General features: G+C 39.4%; 1 protein-coding gene across 3 annotated transcripts in view; it reads right to left on the bottom strand.

The window, feature by feature from the left end:
• LOC137600783 (netrin-1) overlaps nucleotides 1–19,028 on the bottom strand; it is a 54,982-nt gene that overhangs the window by 34,008 nt on the left and 1,946 nt on the right. The gene's annotated exons all lie outside the window — the stretch shown is intronic.

Here is a 19,028-nt window from a genome sequence, read left to right as displayed (position 1 = left end):
CTCTTAGAAACTGTTCCAAGGATGAGGGAAAGAATAAGAATAATTTAGAGAGTGATAAGGAAGCTTGGAAAAGGAAATAAGAGATGGACAGAGGAGGGGAAAGAGATCCATCTGCTGCTATTTAAATCATAAGGTTGACTCTCACAGTCTTGGCTAAAAGAGATCAAGCCACATAGAATATTCATCTGTCCTGCGGGGTTATCAAACGCAGATTAAATATGCATTGAGAACTGATTTCTATTGGACAGATTCCATTCTGCTGTCAGATGGCCTTTACACATGTGCCTCACTTTTTCAAATCATTCACAATGTTTATTTATGTGTTCTTCCCCTGTTTTATAATTTAACACTCCAAAGTTTTCTTATAATTCATCACATTCCTCACGCTGAGGACACTCAGTGTGTGATAAAGTGTAGTCTGATTAACTGACTAACACAATTAAAGAGCTGTGAGAACTGGTTTGCCTCGGAGCTAGCAGAGATCCCTCATAAAGCTATCAGCGACGGAGTGAAGGTTAATGCTAAGTAATGGATTTACAGTAGTCTGCAAGAAAATTCCAGCAGAGCAGAGTTTGATATCAATATGTCTTGTATTTAAGACCAGATTAGATGTAACATCTGGTGATGAGGAGTCACACAAACGATGGATGTCCATGAAAAAAGAAGGAGAAAGAGAACAAATCACAATGATTCAAGAAAAAAAAAAAGGGGATTACAAAGAGACAACATTCCTATGCAAAGGAATAAACATTTGTAAGGAAGTATTTCACCACATGAACCTGTGGGGTTCGGTTGTCCTATTTCCATCTAATGATTTCTAACGATGTTAAAATATAACATTTAATCTAGATGGTTGCAGGGTAACTGTCATGTTAAAGATAAACTGATAAACCAGAAATGGCTAGAAATCTTTGACGTTTCTCTCTGACATCAAGCAGCAAAATGTTAATGTGTATTAGTTAATATTATTTACTATTGTGTCTGACTATTGTGTGATTTATTCACCATATCAAGACTGAAACAATATATTGCAACACATTTGAGAAGTGTGTCCTGCATGTATTGTCCTGTATTCATTATTGTAAACATTATTGTAATTTCTACCACTATACATATAATTATATACAGTGTATTGCGTGCTAGATATGTAATAGTGGCAATCTTCTGAATTAAAAGAAAACATTTATATTTTCCGAACTATTGCTGCTTGTCATTTGCTGCAAAAGTTACCAACAAAATGTAAATACATATGAAATTTTCTGTAAATATGCAAAGTCTTGGTGTGATGGTACACTTTATTAATTTGAATCATGCAATCACTTGTTGTGAGTTGCATAAAGCTGACTGTGTTGTCTCCAAGTGAAAGAGGTTCCAAAAATGTGCTTGTCCTCTAATGAGACAGCACTCGCCAACAGTCGTTCTCATCTGCAAGTGTTTAGAAGCATCCTTAAAGCACAGATGTGATAAGAAAACCATTGACGCATTAACACCACTTTAAAACGTGTGTCAAATTTTGTGCACACAGCCCTCGATCTGCAGCAGCCTCCAGCAGCAGGTCGGCCTCCTCCATGCGGAGCTAAATGGCCCATATATTAAACTTCTGTATTCATGTGGGGGCTAATAAGGCTTTTCCTTTTTCAAGAGTCTAACTAGCCACACAGAGGCACAACAACAAAGAAAAGCCTAATGGCCTCCAATTTCCCGCATTAGGGCCCATTTAATGGCTGACCTGCCCTCTCGTTAGGCAGCACAGCATGGGAGCACTTCTCACCCTCACACACACACACACACACACACACATGCATGCACACACATACACACACCCCTTAGCCACACGGTGCTTCAGGCCCATGCAACACTTCCACCCCACACTGAGATGGCATAATAGGCCAGTTTGTAAAAAGGGGGCTGGCTTGTGATCAGTGGTGCATCCATTTGCTATGTAATCAAGGGTCTTTTGTCTGAGCGCTGTGCATAGCACAGTGTGTTTGTGTGAGTAGGTGTGTGAATGCGTGTGCACCTGTGTGCGTCCGTCGCTCTTTAATGTGTGTGTCTCTCTCCGCGTGAGTGTTTCTTGAGAGTAATTCAATGCTAAAGAGGTGCAGCTTGGAAAATACATTCGTGGATTCATGTCTATGGAAAAAAAAAAAAAACCCCAACTGATATATAGTGCAGGAATAAAAGGAGCCCAGCTTGAACCACGGATGGGACTGACGAGGGTCTGTTGTGTTATATTGCAGCTATGCCATAAAAATGCCATGGCTGGAGGATGACATTGGCAGCTCCTATTCAGAGCGATTGCAGTGAAAGGCCCTTTAGGGTCCTGTCAGGTCCCCATGCGCCCCCCCACTTTGAACGATACCCGCTAAGAGCAGCTGTCTTAATAGTGCGAGGGGGACTGACAGCTTCAGGAGCGATGCGATGCTCACTCAATCTTTGGTAAATGGCAAACAATGCTCCGCTGTGTGACAACATAATACAGCTCAACAGGACGCTGCTGTTTACCAGATAGCTTAGACATGTGAATGCCTCTTGTACGGTTCTATCACGCATGAGTATGTCAGGAACCTGAGCTGACAGCCGCTGGCAGACGTGTATCACCTCAACGTACGTAAGCCTAATGTGTGAACGGATGCTCTGGCGTGAAGATCTTTCTTTAGGGTTGATGAAGATTGAAGCTAACTGGATTGAACGGAATGATAAAAAAAAAAATCAAAAAAATCTACGCTTTCACTTAGAAGAGAGTCTTGTCTCGAAAGGTTTTGAGTGAGACCAGTGAAAAATTAATCGTGTTTGACTGATGGAGCAACGTTTTCCTTTTCAAAGTAAGTGCGGATTGTTGAAACAAGACGGTTCTCTTTCTGCCGTCGGCGCGTAACCGCAGCGGAGCTCACCACCAACCGACCAATCAAGACCGAAGTATAATGAGGTTTCTCAGCAAACGTTTGTTCTCTAGTATTTTAAATCCTGTCACTGCCTAAATCGTTCTGGCTGGACATCCCCAAAACACAGCTCTGTTTTTCAAGGATTGGGTGCGTATCAGAAATATCCTCAACATTAGTTCTCCTTATTCATGTCAAACATCACCTCTAGTCTATTTACTTGTGTGAGTTTGGTTTCTATGGGATCCAGCAGATCTGTAGTGTTTAGGGTTCAACTAACTCCTGGCAGGTCGCCTTCTGCGTTGCTCGCCCCAGGGCTGACAGGGATGGGTCTATGCTATCACCGCCAGACAATGAAACAAAGAGCACACAGGCCTAACACACACTGATCCATCACTGTGATTCATACGTATCCCACAATCTATGCAATTAACTCCACATCCACAACTGTTGACTAAAAAATTTAAAACCGTAGCATATAACAGAATGCAGTCAGCCAAGACTGATTGGCAAATGTGAGTTGAGAAGATTATATTTGAAGATTATATGATTAGGAGATTAGATGGGTTAATTTGGCCCTTTGGGCAGGAAAAGATTGAGTGAGTTTCTGTGGCCCTTCTGTGAAAGAGACAAAAAATGCTCATCTTCATTTTGCTTTTTTTGTTGTCTTTTTCTTATGAAGACAAATTATATCATGTAGAACACTCCATATCTAGCATTAGCAAATATTCCCAAGCATTAAGTATAAAGTAGATGAATCTTTGTATTTCATTTATAAGTAGTTAAACATCTATGATTTCCACTCTTTAATAAAAAGCACTCTGACTAAAGTCAATCTGGATGCTTTCCTCTAGAACTTGTCAAACCATGTTCTGGCATTTTCTAATCCAATCCCAAGTTTTTCTTCCTCAGATGGAGCTGATTTGGTCGCTTGGATTTGGTTCTTTTCATCTCCGCAAATCCAAATGTCTGAAATTTATTGGCTGAAGAAGACAGAAAACAGAGATTCATAATATTTACAGCAATCAGGGGTGGACCCAGTGGGGTCCTCTGAGGTTATGGAGCTTTAATTAACAAAAAATAAATTGCAAACATAGTTGAGTATAAGTTAAATTCTGAATAAATTGTTCTGTGGAGTGTGTGCTCATCTGCAGAAACACCATGGCTTTCCCTGATTCACTGGCAAAAGCTTAATTTAAGCTCTGCTCAGCACATTTTAATTGTAGGCTCATTAGCAACCTCAGGACTGTGGTCGTGCTAAGCAGGTGGGAAACCTTTGACCTGAACACACACCCCCTACATTCCTTTGTCAAGTCCCCATTACTAAGTTACCATTCTTACAAAATGGGCCATGACCCTCCTCCTCATCCTCCTCCAGCTTTCCTTTATTTCTCCTCCAGGCCTTCTCTCCACTGCAGATGTCACAAGTGAACGGTGCCCTGACTGTTAAGACAAATCTCTCTATAAAATTTACAAGCTATGACAACAACTTCAGCTGAGCGGTCAAAGGGAGAGCAGGGAAGTTAAATTATATGCAAAACAAGTTAATAGTGACGAAGGGGGAATGGAGGAATGGTGGAATGGAAAAGAAATAAATCTCAACTAAGACTTTTTATTATTAAAAAAAAAAAAATGGACACAGTTCTCCCTCCTGCTTCCTCCGTGTCCTGCTCTCCTTTTGTGAACTGAAGTTCACTACTTAGCTGCCTGACCTCTTGTGGCTCCTTTACAACCTGCCAATCGTGATGAATTTTTAGCCAGGGAGCAGGTTCCTCGGAAATCGCCATATCTTGCACCGGAGATTATTAGAGAAAAGGCAATCTAGTACCATCAGGCAGGGGTGTTTTGTATGTGCATGCTCGTACATCACTTTGCAGAATTTCTCCATACTAACAGTTTAAAATTAGGCAAAGCTGTGTGGAAAAAAAATTACCTAAATACCTTTAACATGCAGCAGCATCTGCAGAAGGCAATCTGCTGGAGGAATAAGTCGATGTAGAGTTAAGAAAAACAACTTTTCCCAGATGAGCAAAGGGAAAAGCAGCAACATACACAATGTGTGCCAAGTGGAAATGCTTATCCATTTTTGTATCAGTGAAATGAAAACAGACAGTGGCTGGGATGTCACAGGGTGCCATCAGACAGACATTTGAACTTTCTCAGCCGAGCTAAATGAGAAGCTGGAGTCACTAATCGTCTTGTTACTTATCTGCACGTCTCATGCATCTTGCCTTAAAAGCAGACTTCATGGGAACAGCAGCTTGCAGGAAAATGATGAGGGAAATGCAGCTGAGGAGGTGTGTGTGCACGAGTGTGTGTTTGTGGGTGTGTGTTCAACACAGTACATTTTTGACTTCTTGCCACCAAGTCTCCAATCCGGAGGAGGGAGAGATTGGGAAGCTCCTGAAAGCCATAAATCTGAAATCCTACAGCACAATTCCTTTACTTCTGTGACACATTTATTGTCTCTTTTGCTTTTCCCCTCATATTGTTCTCAACTTTCATCCCAAGAAGTCTAATCTTGAGTCACAATTCAAGGTGAATGAAACAATGTTTAGCATTGTTTTGCAGAGTAACTAGTTTTAAACAGTTCTCAGTGAATTGATCTTTAAAAAGAATCAAGAAATGCACTATTGAGGCCTTTATCTGTTTTTTTTATGTTGCACTTCAGATCTAAAACTCCGTTACTGCTGCTTATAGTGACTATAACTAAAAACAGATGTGAAGCTAATATGAAACTGAAAATTTATAGGCACTATTCTTTTTTTTGCTTGCATTGCTGCTGACTGGGCTCATTACAGAAGTAATGAAATGCTTAAATTCAATTTCCTCACTTTAATTCAGAATTTTCTTGACTCTATCAACATTTTCATCCAAATAACAATCGGAAACATTTTTAATCTAACCGTATTTATTGAAAATAAAAATTTGATTTTAATACTAACCATGAGTAATTGAAAACCCCCCAAAAAAGAGATGAAAATATTATACAACAATGACACAACACAATGCGATAAATGCAGTACATTTTTGTTAAAATGCTGTATCAGACTCAGACTCATTTGATTTTCCTTCAGACCACTTTCTTTGATTTGCCTGAAACATTGTTTCCTAGGCCTCGGAGCACATTGGATTAGCAACAATGACTAAAAAAGGAAAGAATTTAATAATTACAAAATTACAGATTGAAGCTAAATGTAAAATTGGACCGATACAAACAATAAAAATAAAGAAGATAAAAAGGGAGAGATATGGAAATAATAATATTTACAAATGTCATTCCGGCCAAATGATCATTAGTGAAAATACAGTAGCAAAATTGAGCAGCAATAACTACAATAAAAATGGTCGGTCGTCATTTTATATTTAGTTAAGCCGTTTGACATCTGTTTGTGACAATGTGTCCACATTGTTTTTATGGGTGGTTAAATTCTTTAAGTGTGTGATAATAATTAATCTCCTTCAACTCAGTTGGTTTCATTAACTATGCACCTCTACTTTAGGATCAATGACTCTATATTTTTGGTGGTGTTCATCATACATGCAGCAGCAGCTGCAACACATTTGTTTCTGGTGGTGTGGTTGGCTGGTTTGGTCTGTGCAGATTCTTCCTGACACTGATAGAGTTGAGATATTCTCACTGCAACTACTCCACCTCTACATATGTTGAATTTGTCTGCTATGGTATACTGACTGCTAGATGCAAATTAGATCCTTGTGCAAACAAGGAGCACATACCCCGATACACAGATATTCATTTACTTATATAGCCTCTCTAATGTTAATGTGTGCAAAAGCAGTGGCACCATTTTTCCCAGGGAAGAAAAAAATCACAGGTTTTTGTATGTTCTGTAACTGAATTTGACATGTCAGGCAGGAAGGATACAGATTGGGAAGTAGAGAGGGAGGAAAAGAGACCCATCTGATCCAGAAACCCAATGCCTCATTGTAATTCAGTCATTGGTAGAAGGCAATTAGTGAGTGGACTGGTCTTTGCCAGAGCAAGCAAATCACTGACACACACACACACACACACACACACACACACACACACACACACACACACACACACACACACACACACACACACACACACACACACACACACACACACACACACACACACACACACTGAGTGTAAACTCTGCATTTTGCAACGAAAGTAAAATTTTGCTCTACGAAAAATTTGACAACAATGTTTGTTGCTCTAAAGATAAGGAGGGCAAGATGAATTTAAACTAAGAAGAAAGAGCATTTTATTTTGGCAGAAACTAAAGCAAATATGAATTTAGGACCACTTTCCGAATCACTAGGAACAGGATCTTAGTTTTGTTGCAAACTCCTGTGATAACATTTCAGCCAAGTTTATCAGACTGTCAAAAAGAAATATTTAAAAATGATAACTACCTGAAGTTTAAAAAATCAAAAAATCAAAAAATCAAAAATCAAATCCAAAGACAATTAAAAAAGAGATCAAAAGATCAAACACATTTAGATTGTGTGGTATTTCGTACATTACGTATTGTGTAAAACAGAACAAAGTTGTCATTTTAATGGTGAGTCAACCACAGTGTAAAAAAACACCATTAGATTTGGGTGATTCTGCAAGATGAATGGCTACATTGCAGATTGTCAGTTTAAGGGCACGGAGAAGAAAAAAAACCCCGCTAGGACAATTTTTTTCTAAGATTTAAATGCTACGACTATTATGAACTGACGGGCTGAGAACGCAATGTACTTTCCAGTGAAGTGTAAGTGTTTGTGTAATTTCTGTCAGAATAATTTCACTCAGTGTGTTATTGATTCTGTAGATATTCCTTTATATTTGCTCTGGCAGGAGGTTGACTCTCAGCTACAGGATGATTGTGCTGCTGCATGAGCCTGGAAAATTGACTGTAATTATCAAATAGGCCACTTAAACTTAATCTAATGAAAATGACTTCAGAAAATAGTTTGACCTCTTAGTTTAAGTTTTTTTTTTTTTAACATCTTGCAGCTGATAAATGAGTGAAAAACCGACAGAGCGTGTTCCGCAACATCTGATATGGATCAACTCGATCATGTTAAGATCAATCGACTTTTTGCGGCTGCATTCTTCTGAAAATACATCAGCACAAAAAAAATCCTGTAAACACATTCACAGCATACCCAGTGTACTCTTATCTGCAGGGTTGTGGCTAAAATCTTAAATCCTCCACGCTGACAACAATGGTGTCACATTCGACGAGGTCACTGGACAGGACAGCTACACAATCCCACACCACTGTTTTTCTTTTCCTTAAATTCAACTTCTCTTTCTTTTTTCCCTATATCTGTTTGCGATCACCTCAGTTTTTAGTTTTTCAACTGATCATGTTGAAAAGTTAATTTAATTTCCCTCTCAATGCTATGAACTTAATATCTTTGTGTCTAGAAGCAGAAAGTGTGCTTTGTAATGTGTCCTGGATAATGAAACAGTAGCTTTCACCAAAGACAGGACAAATGCAAGAGGCTTTAAAAATCCTTTATCCACCTGTCTGATATCTATCCATCAACTTTCTGTCACTGCCTTGTCTGCTGTCGCAGGTCGCAGGGAGCTGGAGCTTATCCCAGCTGGCTTGGCCATGAGGCCCCCGTCTGATGTATTTTTTTTTATTAATAATTCTGATTTTACTATTACTAACTTTAACATAATTACAAGTGAAATATCTTCTAAAGAATCCCAGATTGCAAGAATAATTATGCATTCTTGTTTACTCATTCATAATTGATGTATACAAGATAAGGCAAGTCACACAAAGCTATGTGTCTAAAAATAATGAATGGACAAGATGAAACTACGTAAGTGTTTAATTATAATTTTATTATTCAATCAGTTATTAGAATAATATATCAATCAATTTATCAATTTACTAAATCAAGTAGTAAGGCTAATTCACAGAGTAAAATACAAGGGGTCAACCCTGTCTCCTGGAAAATATATTTTGTCCCAACAATTTGCAATATCTTTCATGTTTTCTTTTGTCTTTCTTCATTATCTTGTTCTTATTTGATACTTATGTGAAGGCAAGCAGAAGAAACATTGTCATCTTGGTTAAAGTGATGCAGGACATTATGAACATGAGCACGGAATTACAAACTTTCAAGAAGGAAACAGGGTTGCTCAAATATTTTAAAAGGTTGCAGAAAACCCCCCCCCCAACCTCTGCATGAGCTACTGTAAATACTCCCTCACCTACCAGGTGAAAAATTGGGCACAGGAGGAGAGCATTGGAAGCAGCCCCCCCCCCCAAAAAGGCTGTCTCTGGCTGGACTCCATCTAACCATCCATCTACCTCTTTCATCACTTCTCCTGACTTCCTCCAGGACCCTTGGAGATAGGAGAATCATCTCCCATCAGTTATCCCTCATGTTGCACCTCAACTTTCATCTCAAGCCAACGACCTGTCCTGACTGCACAGGAGAAATAAGAAAAACACAGCCAGACCAGGGGAGGGGACGCTCTAAGGGAAGGTTGAGATTTATCCTCCAGGTTCCTTTTTTTACCATCTGATGAAAATGATGTACGGAGACCCGGTGTATCTTCATTTTAGTGTATGCAAGCATCTCATGAGGTTAGAGCAAAAGAAGCAGAATGAAAGAACACGTTTTTATGCCTGTGTCCTCCAATTCCAGGGATTAATACAGGGAAATCCAACAGGGGCCTCATTTGGGAATGAATTCCTGCCAGAAATTGTCAACTCATAACAATAATATTATCATTGATCAATGAAATTGATGACTCAATTTTCCCATTGGCCGCCTTCTCATTAGGTCTTGTTATTTGGCTGCTTATCGTTCTTTGCTTGGTGTTACAGGCAGAGCGGGAGACTGGCGGGAAACTGGTGACTTATTGTGTCCCAGTTTCCCGCCACACACAAATCCGTTGGCTGCTGGGCGGCGTCTAGCATGACCAGCAGCACGTTGTACTCAACATAATAACATCACAACCAGTGGATCCCATCTTCTGCTCAGAGGGTAAGGAACTCCCAGACCTCCCCAATCCAAAAGCATTTTCAAGCGATTTTCATCTTGTTTGTGTTAGCTGCTAACTGCTACAAGCTAATGATTTCTTTCTTTCTTTTTTTTTAATCTTCCAGGGGTGACTCATGCACATAACACATCTTCCAGTCCTGAAATTTCATTGTCTCATGTGCAAACACAGCTGCTGAATCTTTGCAGGAGGAACAATGAACACCCAGAATGCTCCTGGGTTTCAAACTGAACGGCAAGGTGCGAAAAGGGCATCGTCCCGCCTTGAGCAGGTTGTGTAAAAGGGATAGTAGAGGCACAACTATCAGGCAACAAGACCCAGATGCAACTGTGTAAGAGTTTAAATAGCACTTACTTGTCACATGCTAAAGCTCCACTTGCAAGAAAACTTGTCTCTTACATTCTTACATCACCATTCCATCCCTCCTTCTTGTTCTTCTTCTCACTCCTCTACTGAGGAGCTGAATCAGTTGAGGCCAAACATTTTCTCAGTTTTTACTCTGCTGGCCACCAATCCGTATTAATTGGATGTATTGTTTCAGAGGGTGAAGGCAGAGCAGAGGACGAAACTGAGATGGCCCTGTATATTTAAACTAAATAAATTTACATACATGCACCCAATATGGTTTCATTGCCGTTCAATATGTCATCAATACGTCATTCTCTTCAAAGGACATGACAACAGACATATACATACACATTGTAGCAGGAAGTACATAGATGGGCTTTTTAACAGGAATGATGTGTCTATATGGATACTTTAAATACTGACTAATATTTTGTCCCTGGTGTGAAAACTTATCGATATAATCATACACAGAAATCCATGAAAAGTTATCACCTGCAAAATAAGCATTCCCTGACTTTACTGTAAGACAGTCTACTTTGTACTGACCTCTACAGACTGATATGTCTTTGTGCAACCATCTCAACCTACTGCCTGGAAATGCAACGTAATTTAGTAATTATTTTGGTAAGAGACAGACCGCCAACCACACACACACACACACACACACACACACACACACACGCATGCAAACACACATGCGAGCAGCCAATGCCATGACTTATATGGGAAAGACAAAGACTTCTAGTATAAATCACTTTCAGTGATTCAACAGCACGCACACACACACACACACACACACACACACACACACACACACACACACACACACACACACACACACACGCAATTCCAGGGACATTTTTTTTCTGGCAGTGTGCGAGCTTGTCTGATGCCAAATGAAATTGTTGGACTCTGCCTGATCTGTCACAGGTGCTTACTGCAACTTTGAGTACGTGTGTGTGTGTGTGTGTGTGTGTCAGAGAGGGAGAGAGAGAGAGCGAAAGAGAGAGAGAGAGATGTATGTACAGGGAAAAAGAAATGTCAACATATGGATGTTCACTTCATTCCCATTGTTGAAGCTGTATCTTGGGTTTACGCTGCACATGTACAGATGAACCGCTGCAGACGCATCGTTTCTCAGAGATAGGGCTCCAGCTGCGTGCAGTCTTCTCAGATGACAATCACATGAACAGTGAATTAAAGAAAGAGGGTGGGGGTGGTAGGCTTAAGGTTAGGGTTGGGGGAGGGAAATTAATCATGTATTAATCATCTATAGTTGTGGGTGCAAGTGACTCGTGGTTCGGATCCGATGCATCGGGTCGTACTAGGTGGTCCTGTCAGCCAGCAGCACTAATGTTGCCAAAAGGACATTTTTAAGCTGTTGCAATTATAAAAGCCACCCTTGAATTTTATTTCATTCTGTCTCACACACATAAATGATTGTCTGCTTTTTTTTTTTTTTTTTTTACTGTTGTTGTTGACATTGTTATAGCCCTATCAGCTAACGGGAAATTATGGAAGAGTTGAATCAAGCCCTTCCAAGGCTTTAATTTTTTAAAGTGCAAACAGACTTCGATAATTGTAACATAATGCAGCAACACATGCTGCACCAGCTTCAGTGCTTGTGGAGAGTAGGAGAAGAACAACGCAGCAAGCTCTTGATATTGCATTGATATTGCAGTAACTAATCTCTGCAAGTCATCCAAGGGGCACAATCTGTCGCTGAAGCTCACTTTCTCGATTTCTCTCTTTTTCTCTCTGTCGTTGCCTCGAGTCCACATTAGATATTTACTTTGGCTACAAACACTCACCCTCCTCTTAATGTTACCCAGCAGTAATGTGCTGCAGCACAGAGCTGCTGAGGTCAATAGGCATCATCCGTTATGGCGCTGCTGGCCCTGGCTATTGGAGCGGATCTCTCCTTTTCTCGCAGACACACACTCACACTTACCGGTACCTTTGAGATGAGCTATTAGCAAATGAGAATGCTTTGGTTTGTTGATCATAACAACTTGTTGATTGCATTGATGAGTGACACTAGTTGAGGCATTAACTGGCAGGGTAATGCCCCATTTCTGGAACAAACTTCCACAAAGCTGCAGGTCTGCTCCAACTCTCATTTCTTTCAAATCAAGGCTGAAAATCTTTCTATTCACCACAGTTCTTTCTTTAACTGGTTACAGTAATTACTCCGTTCTTACAGGGCTATGCCTTAATTATGAAATGCTTTATCATCCTTTCAAAGTATATATTTTACAAAGCACATTGAATTGCCTTGTTGTTGACGTGCTCTCTGCAAATACATTTGAATTACCTAAAAAAATGCATGCAAAAAAGATGGTTTTCATCAAGCTCACATATTTGAAATGTTTTTGAACAGTATATATATATATAAAATAGCAGAAAGTCACCATTTAATTCATTAACAGTTGTCTCCCCAGGTGCTAAGTAGAGCCTCATATCAATGACACAATTACTGTTTGTTGAAATGCTTACTGACAGACAAAGGAGATGCAGACACAGACGCTCTCTCTCTCTATCCCTATCTCTCTCTCTCTTTCTAACACACACACACACACACACACACACAAACACACACACACATGCACACACGCACACAACCGCTAAAACAGAAGAAACACACATGGAAACGCTCAAACAAGAATTCATGCGCACAATCAAACCAGTAGGTGTTGGATGGCACGGACAGGTATGAACAGAGACTGAGCATCTTGTGTTTGTGTGTCATGGAGGGATTAAATATGAGAATAAACCTGTTGAGTAGTGTGGGGGAGAGAGAGAGAGAGAGAGAGAGAGTGTGTGTGTGTGTGTGTGTGTGTGTGTGTGTTGAAATATGTGATTTATCTTTAAATATCCTTAGTGTTGTTCAAACATTTTTTTCTGCAACAGCTCACAACTCTTTTGCAGATGTTTGGGAGCCATCCGAGCCATTCTAGTCATGATTATCAGCTCTATCAAGGACCTATAGTATGTATAATAATGACGATTTGAGTTTTTGGCTTGACCGAATGTTGTGATGGAGCAGCAATAGTCCATGTTGAGTTTAAGCCCCAGCGAGAGTAACAAGAGGAAGTGACAGCCGGCCAGAAGCCAGTGGAGTAAAACACTTTCACTTTGCTTCAGACAAATATGGCTTCTGACCAAACCACTTCTCAAAAATGAGCCTGAGATTCCATAATAGTGTGAGCCTGTGCACAGACACCTATGCACACACTCACTAATGGCAAGGGCCGAAGATGTGTTTTGTCCAAAGCAATGAAACCAAACTAGAGCAGGAGAGACGTTCACTTCATGCAATCACACAACATTTCTCACAAAATGTTCTCCTTTCTGATAAGAGAAGACATTCCATCATCCAAGCAATGCCACCAGAGCTTTGTCAAAGACAGTTAAGTACACAGTAATCAAAAGGTTTTTGTATCGCTGATATCAGAAAAAAAGCAGATACACACAATCAAAGAAGTATTTCAGATTGAGATTTAAGTTTTATGAGAGGTAGCTGCCTTCCTTGTGTGCCTCTCTCAACTCAAATAATCATTTCACCCTGTCTCTATAATATCCCTTTAAAAAAAAAAAAAAAGTAATCATTTCTGCTCTTTTTAAGGCATGCCAGAATTTTTTTTTTTTTAATCTGAGGAAGTCTGCAATTCAATCGAAAATTGTTTCTTGAAGAGACCTCATGACAAGCAACAACTAATGCCAAGGACTCCTGGCAGACTCTGACAGTATTAATGATTCCACTCTTGTTCGGTCATGGTTATGACGTGCAGTTTTTGCAAAAAAGCTGTTTTGAGTGAAATGCCTTCATTAAATCATCATTATCACCTAATACAAATAGTTTGATAGCCATCCAAAACCAGATGTCAGACTCATGCTGCTGAAAACCAAAATAGTTATTCTCTGTCTTCCTCTGACTCAAATCAGATGACAGCAGTCTTTTTTTTAAAAAGTTTCAAGGCCACCAGGAGACTTTACCTGCCTGCGCCAACCAAGAAGTGAAACATATTTTCACTACAGGTTAAAAAAACAACAACACACAACACATTTTTATGTTTGGCTCTTCTGCTCCAAGTTTCTTGTAAAGCATGTTAAGCATAAAAAGTAAAGAATTAATACAATGAATGAACACAATGAATGAATAAGCAAGCAAACAAACAAACAAAAAAATAAATAGATAACAACTACTTACATTTTCCTGAGGAAAAACTACTGGACTCTGTGGTAGAAAGGATTTGTAGCTCTTAATTTAGAATAATCCTAGATCTGCCCCTAAGTGCAGGGCTCTTCATCAGGCAGCCCTTTCTCTCACATCCTGTCCTTGACTCGGCAATATGTCTGGCTGAGTATTGTGTGTATTTTATATTAACAGTGAATCAACAAGCAGTAACCACGCAAAATAAATACACAATAAGTTTAAAGGCGGCTAAATTAAAACTTAATATTTGCTCAACATGTTGGTAATGACCAGGTAGGCCTCTCATATTTACCCCTCAGGGACACAGATGCACTTGGTATTCATGAGTCACGACAAGCACCGGCAACAAATGAGCATTTCATCAGTTGCATAGAGTTTCCAGTGAACTTCAAAACGTACTTCAGAAAGTCTTTATTAATACCTTCCCGCTGTACTTGTGTGTGAGTATGTGTGTGTGTGTGTGTGTGTGTGTGTGTGTGTGTGTGTGTGTGTGTGTGTGTGTGTGTGTGTGTGTGTGAGGGATCTGTGTGTATGTGTTTGTATCTGTTTTTTCATCCCGCTCCAACGCGGTGATGTATTGTAATTGTCAGTGTTTGTGTGTCCGTTTGTCCGTCCGTTAGTTAGTCCACCAAATACCTTTGCAACCGTTGCAGATGGAAAGATGAAACGGAAAGCACGTTACTCGGGCGGCAAAGGGGATGAAAATGAGATGATGACCTTGAAAAAACTACGTCAAGATCAAATTTTACATTTTTTTTAACACTCAGGAACTAGATAGGATAGAAAGAGGAGAGAGAAGGCCAGTGTGAGTAAGACCGTAGATCAAACCTACTGCTTTGATCTATGAAAGTAGGTTAGAGCACTAGCTTTGATCTTTGATCTATGCAAGTAGATGAGGGCAAAATTTTGAATTCAGGGGTGTCGCGGGATGTTGCAGTCTATGCGTGCGTATGTGTGTGTGTGTGTGTGTGTGTGTGAGGGGACGATCAGTGTGTATCTGTTTGTATCTGTTTTTTACATTTGGTGTGGTTACAGCACGTGATATACTGTAACATCAGCTTTGCTTACAGTACATGCTGGCTCAGTGGCTGTGTTTCTGTCTGTTTGAGAGATATAACAGATCTGAACCTCTAAAACAGTGCAGTGAACCGGCTGTCTGGACCATGAACGACTTATGTTCGTGGCGGTTTACAAAACGAGTCATAAACACTGATAAGAGCTCAGGCGAAAGAGAAGTGAGAGGCCATTCCCCCCATTTAAACTAGCGGGTAAAGACCAGAAGGAAAAAAAAAAAAAGAAAAGTTTGTGTGTGTGTGTGTGTGTGTGTGTGTGTGTGTATGCACAAAGCTGTAGGTGTTGACTGAAGAACAAGTGAAGGTGACGAAGAATAAGACAGTACAAAGTACAAAAGCTGCTCGGTGATTTTATTCCCAGGTTTTGTTTACTGGTGCCGGAAACTCACAATACATCCTGCCGGCACCTTTGAAGATAAAGGATGCCGGTTTTTGACGGTGCAGAGTGAGCAGCTCAAACATTAACCAGAGCTTCAGTTATGTCAAAATCGAACACGATAGAAAGAACACATCTGCACAGTGGCTCGTGCAACGTCTCATTTTCATTGGAACGTCTGGCTTGATAGATTTGAAACGAAAGCCATCACTTCTGTGTGTATTCATGTCTCACTGGCAGAATAAAACTGTAATTTGGATGATTTGGGCCTCCACTTTGAAGATTTGTTTACAGTTTGACATTATCTGAAAAGCACAGAATGTCATCACCTCACAGAAACTATCTCAAAGAGGAGCTGGTATTTTAGCAGTCAGAGATCATTAGTGTATGATATCTAATTCCTGGCATGAGATATGAAACTAGGGTTATTAAAATTGTTTTTTTTTGTTTTTTTCCATTTCAGAAACATTTGAAGCATGCATGAGCCTGCCCACTTTTAAAAATTGGATGAAACTAAACATGAATTCTGATTCTTAGGCACCTCTATGGTCGCAGCACCTGTCACATGTCTGATGGCGGTATTGGTTCTGTGGTTACTGAGTGGATTTGTTCGAAATTTCTCAATACGTTTTAATAAAACACCTTATTACAGCTTCAAAACTCTTTTTTTGACAGTTACTGAATCATGCAACTTTTCTATACTACACATATGTGGATTTCTGTTTGAGTCAACCAGCTGATGCAAGGCTTTGGGAAAGAGGGAATCTCGTTTCGGGAAAACAGCGGCAAGGCGGGGAAGAAGCTTCCAGTAAATCTCTCCCTCATCACTGACATATTTCAGCAGAAATGACAGAGCTCTGAATTTCTTAGTGGAAGACAGTGTGAAAATGTTTTCTCTGTCTCCACTGGCCCACTCAAAGGGGCCTCTAAAAAAAAAAAAAAAAAAAAAAAGACAATAGCCTCTTTTTCCTTATTACGCTGCCTCACACATTTTCCACATCATTCTCATCCTCCTTTTCTCTAAACCTCTCTTTTCTTTTCACTATTATCACTCATCTCCTTTTCTCTGTTTTGTAGCACTGGTCCACTTATTCTGTGTGCATTCAAGACGTCGTTCTAATCTTCTTTAAATTTACCCAACACATGACGTAAAGTGTACAAATCTAAAATCAAGGTAGCTGATGGAGGTCGTGTTTCCATTTAATTTGCTTTGAAACACTTTATATCCAGGAAGGACTCTTTGATAGTTGTCATTCTTCATTTTTCAGTGATTATTGATATCTGTGGAGAGTGAGATTGTGAGCTGGTGTTCCTACTTGAGAATTAATGATGATGCCTAAAACTTCTTACAGCCTCTGATTTCTTCAAAACTTTGTTATACGTAAACTTAACTGAGCTTGAAACAAGACTCTGTTGCATCTCTGTTGATGGCTGTTTAAATCACAGCATTGAAAGGTTCTCCTTTGCAGTGGACACTCAGTGAACCCAGATGGATCAAGATGCACATTCAGGAGCGCCCTTTAATATCCCAGTGGGAGTCACAAGCAAAGTGCATTTCAATAGAAACACTGAGACTGACCTCTTTCTTTTTTTGTGGAGAGGTCGGGGAGTCTTGGAGGAATCAATGCTTACGTCAGTTCTGACTCAACACAGCGCCAGACCCACCAATTCAGTGATAACCACATTCAGATGAGATTCTACTTTACATGCATAGTCGTGTCATTAACAGCAGTACATCAGCAAACGCTCACATTTCCATGAGCGCCTTAAAGGTGTCCGAATGACTGTACCCGTCTATTCTGTTCATCTCTTCGCTTCTTCAGTAAGAAATAAGGTGTCAAGTGAGCAAATGATAATTATTTGGTAATAAGTGCGTTTACTCTTTGTCTGAACGTCTGGAATTCCATGAAATGGATGTAATGTGAACAACACTTTCTGTTTTGCTATCTCTTTTTCCTTTGTATTGTTTCTGTAAAGTTGCTTGAAATGAACACCTAAAAAGTGTTACATATGAAAAAAAGTAGGGTTCAGCCTGCAGAATTTAATTGCTTATCTGAAAAATAACAGAATTTAAAGAATATTAAAGATTCTCAAGTCGCACTCTCACTGGTTTCTTTAATACATTATGAGTACCGACTAACCGCTCTTGCAGAATATTTCTGTGAATCTGTCCAATCTGTTGATTTAGAAACACCTTTCTGACGGGTAAGATATGATAGCGTTCGAGATGAACCACACCAGAATACAAGAAGCTTCCAAACAGCTTCTTGTATACTTTACTTTACTAGTATACTTTACATCTTCAGTCTACACATACCTAAAGAATGTTACATCTGAAAATTTCTGTTTGAGGCTAAGAAGTAAAACTAAAACCTCATGACCTGACTCTTGTGTCCCTTCACTGATCATTTCATCAGCAGGAGTCACATCCACATGAAGTTTTTGATGTCTTGATGATTCGAAGACTTCTCTATTTCATCACAAGGATGGTCTGGGTTTAGATTTTTCATATAATCATCAAATGGAAACAATTAAAGTTCATTTTTGGGAAATTGGACTGTTCTGAATATGTGGGATGTTTTGTGGCGCACACTACATGGGGTACAGCAATACAATTAATTTATTTAAAAGATCTGTCCTCCTATAACCTCTTAGAAATTCATTTTCTTCTTTGTTCGTCTACGTAATACAGATCTAAAATTGTCAGGAACCTAGCCAGATCTGGATTCTGCAGAATCTGTCATTTATGGGCTGCTGGGTCTGTGCCAGCTTGTAATAGAACACAGAAAATCCAAGCTCTCAGAAGAAGAATAAACATATTGTTTCTAAAAAGAGACCAATGGCATTGCCATGATCAGTGCTTCCCTTCTTTAATACTTGATTTACCTGGTGTGTCATGCAACAATATTTATTTGAAGTCATTTAAATGTCATAATTTTACAGAAAAAAAAAGTTACATATATTCATATGTGGAATCCATCCAATAACACCAGAGGAAAATGGGTTTTTCAACAATTCGGAAATATTACAGTTATTAAAATGGTTTAATTAATATATTTATATGTTTTATTATCAACCAAAAAAAAATCACTTCTTCAGATTTATTTTGACTTGCAGGATA

Source organism: Antennarius striatus, chromosome 8 (genome assembly GCF_040054535.1).
Source record: "Antennarius striatus isolate MH-2024 chromosome 8, ASM4005453v1, whole genome shotgun sequence".
NCBI classification, from domain to species: domain Eukaryota; kingdom Metazoa; phylum Chordata; class Actinopteri; order Lophiiformes; family Antennariidae; genus Antennarius; species Antennarius striatus.
The sequence above is the reverse complement of the archived record's forward strand: the minus strand, read 5'-3'. Positions and strand labels throughout refer to the sequence as shown.